Source organism: Sorex fumeus, unplaced genomic scaffold (assembly GCF_029834395.1).
Source record: "Sorex fumeus unplaced genomic scaffold, SorFum_2.1 ptg000026l, whole genome shotgun sequence".
Taxonomy (NCBI): domain Eukaryota; kingdom Metazoa; phylum Chordata; class Mammalia; order Eulipotyphla; family Soricidae; genus Sorex; species Sorex fumeus.
The window spans coordinates 17,379,326-17,398,763 of NW_026606083.1; the positions used below are offsets into that span (position 1 = coordinate 17,379,326).

Genomic DNA, 19,438 nt, shown 5'->3' on the forward strand with positions numbered 1-19,438 from the left:
CTCTCGGATACGGGCAGAGGAATCGAACACGGGTCAGCCATGTTGGCCGCACACAAGGCAAACTCCCTACCGCTGTGCTATCACTCCAGCTATATAAAGACATAATGTAGAAACATAATGTAGATAATGTCAGTGTCTATGATCTAAGGTTTTCGAAGACAAAGCTAAAGTACTAGGCAATAAGATGAAAAGGCAGTATGAGAACTGAAATTCTAAGGTCTCATTGCAATATCACTAAATTTTAGACTTTTTCAGAATGTGACATAAAGAATGGAAGTAAAATACATAAATTCATAAATTCAAATCTCATAAAAAAAAACATTTTAGGGACTGGAGCGACAGCACAGCGGGTAGGGCGTTTGCCTTGCACACGACCAATGCGGGTTTGAATCCCAGCATCCCATATGGTTCCCTGAGCACCACCAGGAGTAATTCCTGAGTGCAGAGCCAAAAGTAACCCCTTGAGCATCGCCGGGTGTGACCCAAAAAGCAAAAAAAAGAAAAACGTTTTAAAACAACAAAACTCTACGTGCAATAAAATAAATACTAAGAGAAAGGATAGAAAAAGCAAAACAAATAGAAATACAACAGTGGGAACACTTTAAATGACCAAGCTATACATGATAAAGAATAAAAATAAATACTAAGAAAAACAAACAGACAAAAAACATACAAATAGAAATATAACAGTAGGAAGAAGTAAAATTCAATAATTCCAAAACATAAACCATTGACTTTGTCATCTTAAAGAACAATATTTTTATACTTTCCAATTTTACTACAAAATAACCAGATTAATATGAAATAAAACACTTTAAAAACAGAGGCAGTATTAAAAATAGATACCAAATATTGGTAAATGTTCCCTTCACAAAAAAAGTATCATCCTAAAGGTAAAAGTATCTAATCACTTAATCACTTAACTTCCCGTTAGTCGTCGATTTGCTCGAGCGGGCGCCAGTAACGTCTCCATTTGTCCCTGTCGCGTGCTAGTGTAGCCCAATGGCATCTCTTCGCTCCGGGAACATGGAGGGCCTCAAACCGATCGTTCATGACCTTGACAAAGAAGTCTGACCATCTGGTAGGTGGGCGGCCACGCGGTCTCTTGACATCCCGTGGAATCCAATCAGTAACAGCTCTAGTCCAACGGTCGTCTTTAAATCTCATTACGTGACCAGCCCATCTGATTTTCGACACCTTAGCAAATGAGACAGCGTCCCTGATCCTTGATCGTCGACGGATGTCAGAACTCCGGATTCGTTCTCTCATTTGAGTGAAACGTGATATTCCAAGCATAGCTCTTTCTATTCTTCTTTGGGAGACCTGAATGGCGTTCTCATCTTGTTTGCGTAGGGCCCAGGTCTCTGAGGCATATGTTAATGCAGGAAGAACAGTGGAATCAAAGAGATGTGCCCGGAGACGGAGGTTCTTCGTCCTCTTAGCTATTTCTTCGACGTTCTTGAAGGCGTTCCAAGCCGCTCTCTTCCTCCTGCGCAGCTCGGGTGCCAGGTCATTTGTCATGTTGACCTCTCGACCTAGGTACACATAGCTGTTGCATTCGGAGATGGTCGTTCCATTGAGAGCGAATGGGGCGTCAGGAACAAGGCTATTTCTCATAAACATTGTCTTCGTAAGATTCAGCTGTAGTCCTACCTTTCCACACTCACGGTCAAAGTCGGCCAGCATTTGTGCCGCTTGGCTGATGTTTGGTGTTATCTAAGATCAGTAACAAAAAATGTAAAACATGTACATGCATGTGTGTACATATAAATATGTATACACAACATATACAATGTATGAGTATGAGTCCGAGCATGAGTATGCATATATGTATACACACACATTTCTCTCTAATATAAAGATATAAATACAGACAGAGATGCATCAGGAAAAAAATGGAGTGAAATCTCAAACTGGTGAGAGTTCAACACCCCTGCAATTCCCCTGTTCTGCTAGGTCAAGAAAGCAGACACAAAAATAAGTGTATCAAATATGAAAAATATAAAACTTAGGACAAACTACCAGTAACATCTCCATCCACGGATGGCATCCAACCACCCATGTAGCTATTTAACAACCAATTAAAGACGAAACTAAAATATTGGGCAATAAGATGACTGGTGACAAACAGATACCACGTGTGAGGGCAGAACCTGGGCACCAAAGTAAAGGGAGGTAAAGGTTCCCTCCAGGAAAGGATCATCCTAAAGTCAAATATAATATTATCATATTATAAAGTCAAATATGATATTATTATATTATTAAAGTCAAATATAATATTATTAATATCCTTAATATCTCTAAGATATTAGATCCAAAAGACCGGGACACTCACTGACCACCGAGGGTCTCAGACTCTCCGGGAACCACTGGGTGACCCACGGGTGCCCAGCTTACGTCCCAAGATGCCTGCATGCAGGGAGCAGCAGGCTGGCATCACGTGCCATATGGGAGAAAGCAGCAGTGTCAGAGGAAACACGATCTGTGGTGCTACCAACTCTGCACACAGACTCCTACCCCAGCTGAGAGCGTGTCCCAGAGGATGCTGGCAGTCGAGCCCAGCTGTCGTGAGAAGAGGCAACAAGCTTGGAAGTGGGGCAGGGCAGAGGCAGAATGAGATGGGAGAGAGGGAAAGAGAGAAAGGGTATAACCCAAACAGGGATCCACCAGCGTGTGCAAATGAGAGAAACAACAGGCCACACCACCAGGACCTTGAGGAGGAAAATGGACCTTGTGGGAAGGGTCCCGGCAGCCTCACGGTCAGCACAAGCCATGTCTCTGGCAAGGTAGCACGCAAAGCAAACTGCGGGCCACTTGCCAACCGGGCGCTACTGGAGAAAGCTGCAGCGAACCTTCCCTTTCCTTCTTCCCCTAGGATGGGAGAGACCGATGCGGGCCAGCACAGGGATGGGGGTATTTACATCCAGTGTTGCACTGCCTTCGCCCCCAAAACGAAAATGTTCACAGATTTAAGGCATGTCTCTTCAGGCCTAGAAAACCTGGGCCAGATTCTGGCTATTGTGAATTCTGCAGACAACTATATGCTGCAAACTGGTTAAAAAAAAAAAACATGCTAGCCTCTCAGTGCATGAACTGCAAATCATAATGCCCAAAGGAGAGACAGACAGACAGACAGACAGACAGACAGACAGACAGACACGCAGGCAGGCAGACAAAGAAGGAAAGTGCCTGCCACAGAGACAGGCCCAGGGAAGGGTGGTGGGAGGAAAACTGGGGACATTGGTGCTGGGAAATGCACACTGGTGAAGGGATGGGTGTTGGAACATTGTACGACTGAAACCCAACTATGATCACCTTTGTAACTCTATCTCGTGCTGATTCAATTAAAACATAAAAAATACAAAGCTGGGTCGAAGCCGCTCTGAGCTACTGAGGGAGATAAGAGAGCACTTGAACATTTCCTACACAAGTGCTCTGGCTGCACAGGCACACCACCTCCAGTCTCTCTTCCCCCATGCCTGGCCCACCCCTTCAAGGGCAAATCACAGATATGGTTATAATCCCAGTCTGCATATACTTCACAACCCCACCCCCGGTGCCCAAAAAGAGCTTTCAGAGACCCTGGGAAATGGGCCGGGGGTAAGGTCAATGTTTTGCAAGCAGCCAGCCCTGGATCTAAGCCCAGCACCACATGGTGCCCCCAGGACTGCTGCTTTGCTGCAGAAGCACGGTCTCTTTCAGAGAGTGTCTCTGGGGCACCGAGGATGAGGCTTGATGGGAGAGCATATGCCTTGCATGGGTGACACCCTGCAATCTCTGGCACTGCATAAATAAATAAATAGGTAAAATAAAACAGAAATGAACCTTCCTCTATCTCCCTTTAAAAATAAAGGGAGAAAGTTATCTTTTTTACACGGTGGGGTGAATCTGAGTGTTTCCTACCTAACTGAACTCTCTTAAATAACAATTTGGTGCGCCCTAAACACAAGTCAGTATCAGCCAAAGACATAATTCTACAGTTTATATTCTGCAAGGATCTTTGAGTTTAACATGCTTCCCTCACTGATGCGATGTCTATTCATGAGCTTCCTACCACAGACCATCCTGTCCTTAATTCTCTCGCTAATCTCCTTCCCTGTAGCACCTTCATAAACAAGTCACATATAATGCTGCTGGTTGCGAAACATCAATTTTATGATTGGGGCGGGGGTGGGGGAATGTTGAATTAGAGAAAGTAAATGGAGAACGCTCTTCAGAAAGGAGGCTTATAAGAGCTGCTGGGAGATCACATAAAAGCGAAAAATGGATTATGATAATGTAGGTCTCTGGTACATGAAATACAAGCCCTGGCTGAAAGGAGGTACAGAATGCAAACCTCTGGCTCTCCAAAGGGCAGTCAATAACCTGTCCAACTATTCACCAAATTCTCTGGCTAGCAATAAGGGTCAAACAACTTGCCACCTTTTGATTTACTTCCTCAGCAAGACTCCATTGTAACTCCTATGTGTATTTACAAAAGAGGGTATTATCAAAGGGATTAGACCGTAAACCTGACCCACCACAGGAGAACATGCTTATCAGCTATTAGAGCATGCCCCTTAGATTTTGAATTACAGTGTAAAGGTGAGAAATTAATACACACACGCATGCGCGCACGCACACGCACACACACACAAACACAAAAATATACCCTAGATTTTTAATCACAGTGTAAAGTTGAAAATACACACACACACACACACACACACACACACTAGCACACTTCTAGATGCTTTATGAGAAAAAAATATGAGCTAGTGGAGTTACTATTCCCTGTGCTATTACTGGTATTGACATGGAAATGGAGAGCAGGGAAGTACATAAGGCTGAGACTGGGGTCCATGAACACCAAACAGCCCTGTGATTGCAGTCAGGAGGAACACAAACACATGCATGGTTTCAGTAACCACAATATCTAAGAAATTACTGATAATAATGCAAAACTAATACATATGAAAACAGAACATTAGAGACACAAGGTCATTATATTCCATGTTTAAAATTAATAAGGGTGAATGTTCAGTTTCAAAATAATCCTTTAATATCTAAAGGAAAGAAAGCACAACTTAATCCTTTGCTTCAGAAAACTTACTCAAAGCTAAAGTGAAATTTATACTTACTATAAAAATGTTGTAGCCTGAATATCCGAGGACAGAAAAATAGGGACAAAGAGGACTGGCCCATAGTTGGAAGCTTGCCACAGGAATGCGAGGTGGAGGGCAGTTAGGATACAGAAGGGACCACTATGACAATAATAGTTGATCACTCTGGATAAGAACTGAGTGCAAAAGTAGGTAAAGTGATATAAGTGATAACCTTTCAGTGCCTATATTACAAACCATAATTCCCAAAAGAAAAGGGAGGGAGGGAGGGAGGGAGGGACGGAGGGAGGGAAGGAGGGAGGGAGGGAGGGAGGAGAAAACTGCCTGCCATAGAGGAAGGAAGGAGGCAGGAGGGAAACTGGGGACACTGGTGGTAAGAAATGTACACTGGTGAAGGGATGAGTGTTAGACCACTGTATGACTGAAACCCAATCGTGAACAACTTTCTAACTATGTATCTCATGGTGATTCAATTAAAAAATAAATTAAGATATTCAAAAAAGTTTTAAATGTTTAAATGCAAGTAGTCCTGCAGATAAAGTTAAGGGCCAAAAAAAAATAAAATAAATAGAAATAAACTACTACTTAATAATAGTTGTAACAAGAACCTCCACCATTGACACAATGGCTCTTACTTAGTCCATGTGCTGGCGGCAGACATACCTGATCATACTATTCTTCCTTATATTTTCCCTCCTTCCAAATGAAGTAGGATTGCATTATAACATGAAATAGTGTATAGAGGTATACTGAAAATCAACAGAAGTATAGACCACACTAAATACACTGTTAAAAGTCTACTTCATATAGACCTGTAGTGTACAGCCTGTAAGTTGCACATCCCACTGAACACTGCTAGGTTTGGACCAAGATGCTCCTTCCCCAAAAAAGTTCAGTTCATGATAGAATTATCCCCTTTGTCCCAATTTACACACCCCTTTTCCCCCTTCCCTTTTGGAAAACACAATTCAGTCTTAGAGTCTAATAATAATTTATTGTTTTTATTTAAATCATTGTTTTCTTGTTTTCTCTATCTACCATAGGAGTGAAATTATAAGATGTTGTCTATCTCCATATGGCATATTTTACTAGAAATGATGCCCCCTCTAGGTCTATTTTTGTGGCTGAAAATGAAAATATTTCACATTTCCTTATTGCAAAGCAGTATTCCATTGTGCACATAGACCACATCTGCTTATTCCATTCATCAATTCATGAACACTTCGGTTATTTCCATATCACAGTTATTAAGAATAATGTTATAATAAACACGGGAATACATGTATGGTTTTGCTAATTTTCTTCAGATAAATACTCAAAGGTGAGATAGAATTGTATGAATTCCTTACTACTGAATCTGTTGAGGAAGCGCCATACTGTTTTCCATAGGGCTATACCAATTTACACCCCAGTGACAGTGTATAATGGCTTTCCTCTCTCTCCATCCTCTCCAAAGTTCCTTTTCTATCTTTTAGACAATAACTATTCTCATAGGTGTGAAGTGATAACTAATTTTTGTTTTGATTTTCATTTTCCTAATAATAAGAAATTATAGACATCTTTTTCATGTGTCTATGGACAATCTGGATATCTTATTTGGAGACTTATCTAGTCAGATCTTCTGCTCATTTTTTATTCAATCATATCATATTTTTTGATGGGCCCAGAAAAGACCCCCTGTTATTTTCAACAGTGTCCTCCAAGCCACTACTGCCAAATACTCAGGACCAAGTGTAAATCTTCTTCCTAGCCATTAACTACTTACTTGGCAATCAATGGATTAGTTGTCACTGAAATCTTCAGGATATGAAAGTAATTTCAACCAGTCAAAATCTATTGAGCCATTGGCCTCCACTTTAAAATTACAGAAATAAGTAACTATGGACTGAACATGTTTGCCACTCAAAGCCTCTTTTGCAGACCACAACACCCAAAAGGAGAGAGAGAACACAAGGGATCGCCTTGCCACAGAGGCAGGGTGGGATGGGAGGGATAGGGGTGGGAGGGATATTATCCATGGCGGTGGAAAATGGGCACTGGTGGAGGGATGGGTATTTGATCATTGTATAATCTAAACCCAAGCACAAAAAAATGTAAATCTACAACTGTACCTCATGGTGTTTCACTAATAATAATTAAAAAAGCAAAAAAAAAGAAACAGTGACCAAAATACAAAGACAGTCAAAAAAAATAAAAATAAAAAAGAAATAAAATTACAGAAATATTCTTATGGAGAAAGAGGATTCTTCAACACACTTCAAATTGGTCAATTCTATATGAAGTTAACTAAATACATTTAGAATGTTATTTTTAAGATAGGAATACTAGGGAGAAACAAAAAATTATAGCAAAATTGGCATCTTTCACACAAGTAGATGTTAAAGAAAATGACTTCAGTGTTAGTGCAGTACTGCTAACTACTCTCTGTGTTTCTACCTGTCCTCCACACCTCTTCAAAGCAACCCACTAAGCTTGCCACATTCCTTCCTTAGGTACCTCAAGGCAGATTCCAAGCACTGATGGAACAATTCTTTTTGAAATGTGCTTTCTCTGGCTATTGATTATATAATTAAACTAAAACCCAATAGGTCATTCTATTGCTGCTGTGTTCCATGCCTTGGAGCAGGAAGGGAAATGTGAAGCTTCAAACCTCTTTTCTTCACAACCATTAGGCAGAGGTTAAAGTCTGAACTGAGTATTCTAAAAGAAAGAAAACTATTACCTTTAAAACTGCATGCATCTGCTTCAATGTGGTAGACTCAAATCATAAACCAAGCATCTCCCACTCAAAGCTCAACATAAGTATTTAAAATGTACAGAGAGAGAGAGAGAGAGAGAGAGAATAGCTACACTCATACATACATACATGCAGACGCAGAGCTATTTAAAAGGATGAAAGCGCCAGCATGCTCACTTGGGCAGCTCCTGTACTAAAATTGGAACAATACAGACAAGATTAGCCAGGCTTCTGTGAAAAGATGACTACAAATCCATAAAACATTCAATATCTTTTTTTTAAGAGTGGAAGCCTGGATAGTAAAGAGGAAAGACTAAATACACATTGTTAGATAGGAAACAGAGTCATATGGACAGAAAAATAGACCAAACAAAGCTACCCGACCTGGAAAAGTCCTGCGGGTCGACAGGCTATTCAGAGACTTGCAGTCAGACCAGCTGTGGGCTCAGGCCCATCCCATCTCAATTGACTCCTGATTCCCAGTATATTCCACTGGTACAAGAGGTATTTACGCAAGCAGACATCTAGATCCATCTTGAAAGAAAAAAAGCACTCGATTTATGGGCAAATCCTGGCATGAGGCTTGCGATGAGGAAGATGTTCAGACTTTTCTAACTAATATTGTTGTGGGAAGTAAAACATTCTAACCCACTCAACCCACCAAGCACAGTCCTCTTGGCTATTGTGGGTTTTGTTGTGTTTTTTGTTTTGTCCGCAAAAGCAAAGGTTTTCCACTTTAGCTGGCCTCATTGTAACACCTCAACAACTGTACAGACCACACCATGTACACCTACCACACCATGTACACACAGCAGCAATAGAATGACCTATTGGGTTTTATGAGCTGCCCTATACCAACAACCAGAAGACCCCTATGTACATATAGTCCATCTCTCATTCCCTTTGCCTCTGGTTCTTTTTCAAAATCTCAGGGTTTGGTTTTTTTGTTGTTGTTAATTTGTGAGTACTATGAACCTGGGATGGAGAACCAGAAGTAAATGCTAAGATGGTTCTCCAAATCCTAGCCATTTACCAAGCCCAGTAATGGAATCATGATGCCAGGTTTAAAGAGATGGATGGGACTGGAGAAACAGTACAGCAGGCAGAGTGCTTGCCTTGCATGCAGCCACCTGAATTCAATCCTTAGCGCCCCAAATGGTCTCCTGGACCACCAGCAGGAGTGATTCTGAGCACAGAGCCAGAAGCAAGCCCTGAGAACAATCAGGTGTGGCTCAGAGAAGAGAGGAAAAGAGAGACAGAGAGAGAGAGAGAGAGAGAGAGAGAGATGACTTTGTCATTTACTTTGACAGGATTTTCATCACCCAACCAAAATGAAAGTTTGAAAAGAAGTTAAGTTGCAGAGGAAATAAAAAAATTTTAATTAAAAACTGATAAAATGCTTTTTCTCTTTTTTTAGTTGAATAACCATGAGATACACAGTTATAAGACTGCTCATGATTGGGTTCTTGGATGGAAGCTTTGTACAAGTGGAAGGGCTGAGGGAGGGCAGTTAGGATAGAGAAGGGACCACTATGGCAATGATAGTTAGAAATGATCACTCTGGACAGGAACTGAGTGCTCAAAGGAGGTAAAAGTATATACATTATAACCTCTCAGTACCTACATAGTAAACCATAATTCACAGAAGGAAAAAGAGGGTAAGAGACAGAAAGAGAGAGTGAGAGAGAGAAAAAAAGTGCCTGCCATAGAGACAGGTTGGCAGAGGGTTGTGGGGAGCAGGTTGGAAGGGTGGTGGGAGAGACACTGGGGACACTGGTGATAGGAAATCCACAGTGGTGAAGGGATGGGTGCTGGAACATTGTATAACTAAAACCCAATCATGATAAAATAATATTTAAAGGGTTGGAGCAATAGAATAACAATAAGGCTTTTGTCTTAAATGATTTTGACCCAGGTTTGATCCTCGGTGCCCCACATGAGGAGGCTCGCATCCTTGAGCACAGAACCAGGAGTTAGCCCTGAGCACAGCTGAATCGGCCCAAACCAAAAAAAAAAGACTCAAATATCAAGTCACATTCCTGAGACATTTTAGATCAGGACTGAGACTTAAAGCAATTGCATTTCTTCTGGGGTAGGCCTAACCAAGGAGATGTGTCTCCAATAAAGATTATTTGCACAATCTATACTTTTTGGTGCCATTTTCATAAGATGTAATTTGGAAAGATCAATCTATAGACAAAGCACTCAGAACTTAACTCTAACATTAAATAAATGCAAATATTTTAAATTGTTTAATTTTGGGGGACAGAGAGATAGCATAGCAGGTAGGACATTTGCCTTGTATGTGGCCAACCTGGGTTCGATCCCCGGCATCCCATATGGTCTTCCCAGCACTGCCAGGAGTAATTCCTGAGTGCAGAGCCAGGAGTAACCCCTGAGCATCGCTGGGTGTGACCCAACAAGAAAAAAAAATGTTTAATTGTTAAAATGGTAACTATCACTGTTCCCATTCTCCATCGATTTTGCTCAAGCGGGCCCATTAACATTGTGAGACTTGTTACTGTGTTTGGCATACCGAATACATCACAGGTAGCTTACCAGGCTTTGCCGTGCGGGAGAGATACTCTCAGTAGCTTGCCGAGCTCTCTGAGAGGGGCAGAGGAATCAAACTCCGGTCGGCCAAGTGTTCTCTGCATGCAAGGCAAACGCCCTACCCACTGCTATCGCTCCAGCCGTTAAAATGGTAAATATTAATAAATGAGAACAGAGGTGCTTTCTCAGTAATTTTTAAGAAAATTAAATAATGTAGGGGCCAAAAGATGTAGGACAGTGGGTAAGGTGCTTGCCTTCCGTATGGCCGACCCAACTTCTATCCTCTGTACCCCATATGGTCCCCCAAGCCCTGCCAGGGGTGACCCCTGAATCCAGAGCCAGAAGTAAATCCTGAGCACTGTGAGGTGTGGCCCAAAAAGTATGCAAGCAAATGAGAATGAAAGAACAAAAAAGAAATTAAAGGAATCTAGATACCAAAAATAATGAGAGCCAGTAATCCAAACCACTGTTAGTAAAACTGTCTGTTCCTGTCAATTCTAAACATTCCTATGCTACAAAATTATTCACTGCACCAATGGGGGGAAATATGCATTAAAGAATTCTGGGCTTAGACTAGATTTGGTTTACTTGTGAGTTTTAGAAGAATGTTCAAACAAGGAAAATAACAAGAACATTTTGCTCAATTGAAAAAAAAGTCTAACGGTTTTTTGCTTGAATTTGCAGATTCTAAATTAAGGATGTTTGATTTAATGAGGTGGCATGTACTATTTGAAACTACTTTAATGTTTCATATTTGGATTTTAAACACTTTGCTGACTGATATTTTCAGTAACTGGTTGTCCTTACCCCAAGTCCCACACTCACATTACAGCCTTTATTTTAAATAGTCTTTTTCTGGACTCTAAGTAATATGTCACTTATTTCTCAAGCTTCAGATACTTCTCTATCCAAAGCTCGGAAGAATTCTCTGGTATTGAGATGCAATGGTACCGAAAAAATAAAACAATGAAACTGAGAAGATTCAATTATGAGAACAAATCCTAGAGAAAAAAAGGAGAACTTTGACTGCAGACAGAAATTGCTTCAGCTGAAAACAAAAAGGAAAATTCAAAAGGCTATACTAATTCAGTTCATCACCCCTTATTACCAACCTTCAGCCCATTCTTAAATTCAGTTAATTTATAGTAGCTCAAGTGATACATAGAGAGCCACAAAGCACTCCCTCTCCTGTGAAAGAACCAATACCAAAAATAATTTACTTTTGCTCCTTTTTTCCCGTGTTGTCATTGAGTTAGTATTGACTTACAATATTGCAAAATTTCAGGAACTTAACTGCACACCTCGATGTGTGTATGACTCCACCACCCCTCTTGCTAACATTCCTCCCACTGCCCAAAAGATTCTCCACTCATTCCTCTCCTTCCCTCCTCTTTGCCTCTGAGAACCACCACGGTTTTCAGAGAGTCTAGGGAAAAACTCAGTTATTGGGCACATACCACAGTGTGAGACCCCATGCTACGTGCAGTATCTCGCTGAATCCTCCCAGCACCTGACAGAGATATTTGGACCACAAAGTGAGCTGTGTGCATTTGCACCACCATGCGTCTATGCATCAAGAGAGCTGATGGTTAAACTTTAAAGGATCTTATCAGCAAGCTGCCAACTGCAGCCATTTTCAAAAATCAAATTATATAAACTTAGAGTTAAATTAATTAAAATATAATCAAAGAGAACAAATACTCAAATCTCACTGCTTCCCGGTTTCTTTAGTGTATTTTATTATCACCTAGGCTCCTGGCATTGCTTACATCTCCTAGTTCTAGAAAGAAAATCATTAACGCCTGCAACTGAGTAACTACCTAACTCCAGGTTCTGTGAAGTCAGCTTGGGGGCTTACCAAGTAATGCATGGGTTGTGTTTGACCACAGCAAGTGATAAAAATGCAAGCCAGGACTTTTGGTCCCTCAGTGGCAGACATTAAACAGTGACCCGCATTCTATTCTTCTTTGCAGACCACATCTCATCTTGATAGTTTTCTCTCTCACTGATTATATTGTGCATTAATTTTGATGAAGATGAACATTTGGCTTTCACACAGAGGCTTCACTTTTCCTTAGAAAACTGAACCACGTGGAAAGTTAAAGCAATTTACTTTATTGAACCATTTTGTTAAGTTCTCAGAAGAAAACTTTGACTTTCTGGTTCAAAAAAAATTTTCCCCAGAAACGCATAAGGAGGGAAAAACTGTTATGTAAACAGGTGAAGAAATAGTCTTCCCCAATAGCACTGCACTGTACCACTGTCTTCCCATTGTTCATCAATTTGCTCAAGCGGGCACAAGTAATGTCTACATTATGAGACTTGCTACTGTTTTTGGCATATCGAATACTCCACGGGGAGCTTCCCAGGCTCTGCCATGTGGGCGGGATACCCTCGGTAGTTTGTCGGGCTCTCCAAGAGGGATGGAGGAATCAAACCTGAGTTGGCAGCATGCAAAGCAAATGCCCAACCCACTGTGCTATCCCTCCAGCTCTTACATGTGTTGCTCTTTTTTAAAAAAAAGTTCAAAGACAACTCATTGAGAAAGTTATTGTTAATTCTTACTTTGCAGGTGAGAACTTTAGTTTATAGGATAAGTCCTGCATGAACTAGAAAAGGGGACAGATACCTGGGGGCAGATGTCTGACTGCAACTCAGGTTCTTTATTTATTCAAACCTTCCAGGGACTTGACGTGGTCACATTTGGAACCATTATCTTAAAATTTACTTTATAGCTCAAACTAAATAGAGGCTCATAAGTCTAGTTTTGCTATGTTTCTCTCATCGACATATGGCCTAACTGATTCTCTTTCTCCAACACATGAGCAAATTTCCAGTATTATGCCAATTGTGGTTGAATATTTTTTCATAGTCATCCCTTAATTCAAATCTGGATGACATCTGTATCACTGTGCTTGGTTTTACTTTATCTTGATATTTTATTTTTTTTTTGTAGTTTTGGTTGAAAACGTATGCAATTCCGTTGTTCCAATTTACATCTTTGTATATATCTTCTCTGTTGTGTCGCATTTTTACCTGTGAGCTTGCTGCTCAGAGAGAGAGGCGGTGCAATACTATTAAATAACTGAAATGCTCAAAAGGAATCCAAACCATTATAAGAGTAATGTCCCCCTCTTAAAATAATGTGCATTGATTTATGATGACTTATGACAAGGAGAAACTGGCATCTTATAGGGTCTTTTTTTTCCCTTTATTTTATTTTATTTTATTTTAAAGTTGTAGATTTACAATTTTTTGTGCTTTGGTTTCAATTATACAATGATCAGATACCCATCCCTCCACCAGTGCCCATTTTCCACCACCATGGATAATATCCCTCCCACCCCCATCCCCCCATCCCCCCTGTCTCTGTGGCAGGGCAATCCCCTGTGTTCTCTCTCTCCTTTTGGGTGTTGTGGTCTGCAAAAGAGGCATTGAGTAGCAAACATGTTCAGTCCATAGTCTACTTTCAACATGCATCTCCCCTCCTGGGAGGATCCTCCAAACACCCTTTATTTGGTGCTCCCTTCTCTATCTGAACTGCCCTTTCCTCTAGGATACCCGGCTGGCCTCTAAGTTATGGAGTAATCCTACTGGTGCTGATCTCAGCTATTCTTGGGTATTAATCTCTTACTTTGTTACTTTATATCCCCCAGATGAATGCAATCTTTCTATGTCTATCCCTCTCTTTCTGACTCATTTCGCTTAGCATGATACTTTCCATATTGTACCACTTGTATGTAAATTTCATGACTTCATCTTTTCTAACAGCTACATAGTACTCCATTGTGTAGATGTACCAAAGTTTCTTTAACCAGTCATCTGTTCGTGGGCATTCAGGTTTCTTCCAGTTTCTGGTTATTGTAAAGAGTGCTGCAATGAACAAACAAGTGCAGATGTCACTTCGACTATACATTTTTGCCTCTCTGGGATATATTCCCAGGAGTGGTATTGCTGGGTCAAATGGGAGCTCAATTTCTAATTTTTTGAGAATCATCCATACTGTTTTCCAGAAGGGCTGAACCAGTGGACATTCCCACCAAGAGTGAAGGAGTGTCCCTTTCTCGCCACATCCACGCCAGCATCGGTTGCTTTTGTTCTTTTGAATGTGGGCCAGTCTCTGAGGTGTGAGATGGTATCTCATTGTGGTTTTGATCTGCATCTCCCTGATGATTAATGATGTAGAGCATTTTCTCATGTGCTTTTTTGCCATTCGGATTTCTTCTTTGAGAAAGTTTCTGTTCATTTCATTGCCCCATTTTTGGATGGGGTTGGATGTTTTCTTCTTGTGGAGTTTAACCAGTATTTTGTATATCCTGGATATCAAGCCCTTGTCAGATGTGTATTTGGTGAATATCCTTTCCCATTCTGTAGACTGTCTTTGTATTTTGGTCACTGTTTCTTTGGAGGTGCAGAAGCTTCTTAGTTTAAGATAGTCCCATTTATCTATCTCTGTTTTCATTTGCTCAGCCTGTGGCGTGGCATCTTTGAAGATACCATTAGCTTCAATGTCATGGAGAGTTTTGCCAACTTTATCTTCAATGTACCTTATGGTTTCTGGTCTGATGTTGAGGTCTTTAATCCATTTTGATCTTACTTTTGTACATGGTGTTAGGCAGAGTTCTGAGCCTATTTTTTTGCATGTAGCCGTCCAGTGATGCCAACACAATTTATTAAAGAGGCTTTCCTTACTCCACTTCACATTACTTGCACCTTTATCAAAGATTAGATGGGCATATGATTGAGGGGAGATATCAGTGTATTCAACCCTGTTCCATTGGTCTGCAGTTCTGCCTTTGTTCCAGTACCATGCTGTTTTAATTATTACTGCTTTGTAGTACAGTTTGAAGTTCGGGAGGTTGATTCCTCCCATTTTCTTTTTCCCAAGAATTGCTTTAGCTATTCGTGGGGGCTTATTGTTCCATATAAATTTCAGGAGTGTTTGCTCCATTTCTTTGAAGAATGTCATGGGTATCCTTATAGGGATTGCATTGAATTTATACAATGCTTTCGGTAGTATTGCCATTTTGACAATGTTAAGTCTCCCGACCCATGAGCAGGGGATATCTTTCCATTTCCTCATGTCCTCTTTTATTTCCTGAAGTAGCGTTTTGTAGTTTTCTTTGTACAGGTCCTTTACTTCCTTAGTTAAGCTGATTCCTAGGTACTTGATTTTCTGGGGCACAATTGTGAACGAGATTGTTTTTTTCATGTTGCTTTCTTCTCTCTCACTGTTTGCATATAGGAAAGCCATGGACTTTTGGGTATTGATTTTATAACCTGCAACTTTACTATACGAGTTATAGGGTCTTTTTAAAGGGAATAGCAAGCAAGTAAGCAAACCTAGACATTTTAAAAATGTGAGTCCTAAAAGATTTCTTTTTATATGTCACCGTGAATCATATTTTCCCTGATGCTCAAACATACAAGATAGCACCAAGGATGGAAATAAAAAGGATTCAACTTAAGTCTTCCCAATATCTTCTGATAACCTGTTTATACTTCTAAAAGTTTACATGTAACAGAAGTCATGGGGCCAGGGAAATAGTACTTGCCTTGCACACAGCCAACCAAAGTTCAATCCCTGGTACCACATATGATTCCACCAAACCCCAGAAGTGATGCCTAAGTACATAGTCAGCCCTGAATACTGCTACACATAGCCCAAAACCATAACCAAAAAAGGACACATAATCTTCCCTGAATATAGATGTTGGTCTATTTTAAAGATATTGATCTTTCACAAGGGCCATGGAATATTGCTCCATAGTTAGAAGCTTGCCTCATGAGCTGAGGGAGAGGCAGCTGGAATAGAGAAGGGATCACTGATCCCTTGGAGGGATGATGGTTGGAGGGATTGTTCGGGATGGGAGATGTGTGCTGAAAGTAGATAAAAGACCAAACATGATAGCCTCTCAGTATTTGCATTGCAAATCATAATGCCCAAAAGTAGAGAGAGAGTATGGGGGAAACTGTCTGCCATTGAGGCACAGGGAGGGTGGGATGGGGGGGATACTGGGAATATTGGTGGTGGAAAATGTGCACTGGTGGAGGAATGGGTGTTCAATCATTGTATGACTGAAATGCAAACATGAAAGCTTTGTAACTGTATCTCATGGTGATTCCATTAAAATTTTTTTTAATTTAAAAAAAAAGTTGGTCTTTAAAAGGGGTCTGATTATTTAAAATAAATAAATAAATTTCTTTCCAAAAGGGTCTGATTATAGCTCAATAATACCATTGTTTCAATCACGTATTACACCACTCTTTCATCCAACACTTTGCATCCACCAGATGGTGGGGCCATTTTTGCTGCTTTTCGTTTTTCAGTAAAATGGACCACCACCAGCCAGTTGTCAATCTACCAAAAGACAGCACTCAACATCGACTAATTTAGAAGCAGTCTTTCAGAATCTTGAAAGCCTGCAATCATAAACCAAGATCTTCAAGTATGCTCTCGGCACACAATGAACAAGATAATTAGTTCCTTTCCTTGAATATTTAACTTTTCTATTTAAGATGGACAACTGCTAGATATCATTCTTCAAAAATTATTTCCTTTAATAACACATGTGACTCCTATCTATGCATATACAAACATTATTAAAAGAATTATTTTATTAATTTATTTTAAACTGATTTTCTTTTTACTCGGGAAAAACTGCAGAGGGAAATATTCTAATAACACCATCTTTCCACCTACAAGGATTGAATATGTTGTAACTGTCACTCCCTAGGAAAATCTCTGCCAAGCAAGAACACTGAAGTCACTCAAACCTTCTTTCTTTCAACTAGTAATTATTAAGTCTCTCGTAACAACTATATTTATTTAACACAGATGTATTGGACTATGTAACCATATACGATTATGCATTTGTTTTCATGATCACCAATCAAATATTATGAAATAAAAGGAGTGCCAAAGTTCAAAAGGAAGGAGAGAATAGCAACATTACTTATACACACCCAGATCTATTCATCTATATCCATAACATGCATGTGCCAGGAGCTCCTTAGGGCATGATTGATCTCAAACAAGGCCAGACATTTCTTTTTTATTTATTTTTTATTTTATAAGGTAGTTCACGATATTTGATTATAGTTAATATTCAAACACCAATCGCACCACTATTGCACCTTCTCACCCCCTAATTTGGGATGTTACCATCCCAAGCTCCAATCCAGTCCCAAAGCACAACCAAAATAATATATTTTGTATTGTCTGTTATAAAAAACCACTGAGAATGCTACAAAAAAGTAGTATCCATAGAGGAAACAGTGTGAAGATTGTTCTATTTTGGCAGGGGCCATTTAGACATTCTTTAGGATATCACTAACATGTCGTTAAAGGTTGAGTAATGTGAGCTTTTGAACTATTTGAGCCCCATCAAGTGTGGTGTGGTACTTACAGAGAATGGGTAGAGAGTGTTTCATAAAGTGTCATGCGGCCGCAAATTCGAAGGCCAGATATTTCTTTGGACAAAAGGATAGTAGGGGAAGGAAGTGCTCTAATATCTAATGTTGGAGCAATGATGGATCAACCAGGCTAACAGACTTTTCCCAAAACACTTCTCAGGTCTGGCTCTGTCCAGGAAGGCCGTTCTCAGACAATGCTCCTCAACACATATCCTGAGAGACGCTGCAAGGCAGAAGTTCAGCTCAGAAATGTATATCGGAAAAATTAAAAAAAAAAAAACAGAAAAGGAATTCACACAACTTTGCTGATTCTCTCCTCAAACTGGGCTTTCCAACCTAATGAATTTGCTGCCGCTTTTCCCTGAATGCTCTCTGCCTGATTGCTGAGGCGTTACATCTACCCAACCTTCCGGACCCTGATGAAAAGTTCCTTTCCCACAAATCCTTCCCTGATGCCAAACACAGTAACAACAAAGTCTCCAATGGAGACATTACTGGGTCCGCTCGAGCAAATGAATGAACAATGGGAGGACTGTGACCGTGATGTTTCAGCCACATATGCAAGGTGGTGCCTGTCTTACTCAATGGTGGGAACCCATTATGCCAGCATTGGTATTCGTACCCATTATTCCTAACTTCTTGGGTGCTTCCTAGAGTGAGCAAGGGAGGAGAGGGCTTCCAGGGAGAGGAAGAAATTGTAAAAAATATATTCAATGACTATGAATAACTGAAAGAACGATACAGGGAGCAGTTCATTGGAAACTGCAGAAAATTAAAGGATACACCTGTATTCTCAGGCAAATGTTGATTAATACAGGACAGGGGTTCAGGCACTGACCTCACAATGTGGTGATCCCTGGTACTTCCTATAATACCTTGAGCATTTGGGAGGTTGGCCCAACTCTCCTTCCAATTTTGTCTTATTTTTAAAAAATAAAATGTCTTACTGGTTTACTCAGAAATGAAAATAAAAAACTCGCTACACAATCTGATTTGGTCATCGTCCAAGAGCTAAGTGAGACATCCTTGTACAGAAGTCTGCCACTACTTGATGAAATCCCATCTCAACCCAAGCTCCAGTCCCCGTATAGCACCAGGACAGTCGCCTTCTTTGATAAGGGGAAGGGAACAAGAAGCAGCCAGCAATGCCTAAGTCCCGCTAAAGAACACACACTTCATCCCTCTCCCACACTGAGTCAGTAGCATCTCTTTGTATTCAATACTATCCCCAACTGAAGAATAAAAAGACCAAGGGAGGAAGGGCTCCCTTGCAGAGCTCAGGAGGTCCAGTGGTCCCATGGGTGTTTCTTAGCCAAGTCAATGGTTCCATGCAAGGGATGTTACTTGGGTCCTCCAGGGCTCAGGGGACCAGGTGGTGCTGGAAATCAAACCTTCATCATCACATGCATACCAGGCATGTGCTCTAACCACTGTACTATCTCCCAGACCCTAAAAAATAAATTTTTTTTTTAAAGATACACTCCATCATGTCAAGGTAGAGATAAAATCAATATAAGCTAAGTGGAAACAAACAGTGTGCTGGAGTTTTGTTGAAATCTGGAAGTCAAAATAACCTATGCAACTATTGTGTGACTCAGAAGTTGTTTCTCAACTCCCTGTGACCTTGAGC

At 40.5% G+C, this 19,438-nt stretch overlaps 1 protein-coding gene and 1 non-coding gene across 2 annotated transcripts in view; one reads left to right on the forward strand and one right to left on the reverse strand.

Annotated features, from left to right (window-relative positions):
- NEBL (nebulette) overlaps positions 1 to 19,438 on the reverse strand; it is a 379,293-nt gene that overhangs the window by 241,429 nt on the left and 118,426 nt on the right. The gene's annotated exons all lie outside the window — the stretch shown is intronic.
- LOC130024112 (U6 spliceosomal RNA) lies at positions 8,009 to 8,116 on the forward strand. The gene has a single exon (XR_008792557.1). It is a non-coding gene; the product is annotated as a U6 spliceosomal RNA (small nuclear RNA).